We start from the raw sequence: 855 nt of genomic DNA, 5'->3' as shown, positions 1-855 counted from the left end.
AACGACTCTTTTGAAGATGAGTGCAAGGAAAGTTGTTGTTTCTTAAGAAGCTAGCAACTTTAGCATATTTATATGCCATGGAAAGCCAGGCCTGCCATTGAGGCAGAACATGAGTTGGCGCCTGTGATTTGGTAGGAGGGGTGGAGTCATCTCAAGTGGATCAGGCCTTAGATAGTAAGCCCTGGTCTCTACTCAGTGTTCTCTACTCCTTCTCTCCAGAAGCAGACAAACTCCTGTCTCCCAAATGGGATAAACACGGGAACCTGATGCTAGTTCCGTCTCCCTACCAGTGAAAGCCATGGCTAGCTGGTCCGTGTTACTAGATCTCCTGTGAGTCAGCAGGCATGCAGAGATAGGATTTACTCTTCTAGAGGCAACCAAAGTTACCCTACCTTTTGCCTGATCCTTTAGGAATAACAGAGTATTCCACCTCCACCCCCAATACAGTGCTTTTGACCCTTTTTCTGCCCTGCCTTCGGCCAGCCACATCACACTAAACATCATAGTACACTATTTGTCAGTGTTGCTTCCTTTGCCCCTGGAAAGAATGTTCCGGTTTGATGCAATCTTTTATGATGCCAATTTTCTGCTGATGAGCGAGGTCAGGGAGGGAGGAATCTGCTAGTTCAATTTGTCACAAGAGTTCAGAGGGGAACAGGTTCTGGTTCTTGTAATAAGCCAGACTGTAAAATGGAGAGAGCATCTGAGAGAGTCAGTAAGGAGTGAACCTCACATGGGGGGACATTGCATGCAATCGTTTTGAGGAGCGTCTGGCCCATGAAACAGAGAGAGGTTTCTTTTAACCCTTAAATAAGAAACGAACAAACAAAAAAGTGGGAAAGCCAATTTGAAGCT

Source organism: Pteropus alecto, unplaced genomic scaffold (assembly GCF_000325575.1).
Source record: "Pteropus alecto unplaced genomic scaffold, ASM32557v1 scaffold196, whole genome shotgun sequence".
Lineage (NCBI taxonomy): Eukaryota > Metazoa > Chordata > Mammalia > Chiroptera > Pteropodidae > Pteropus > Pteropus alecto.
This window is presented reverse-complemented; position numbering follows the sequence as displayed.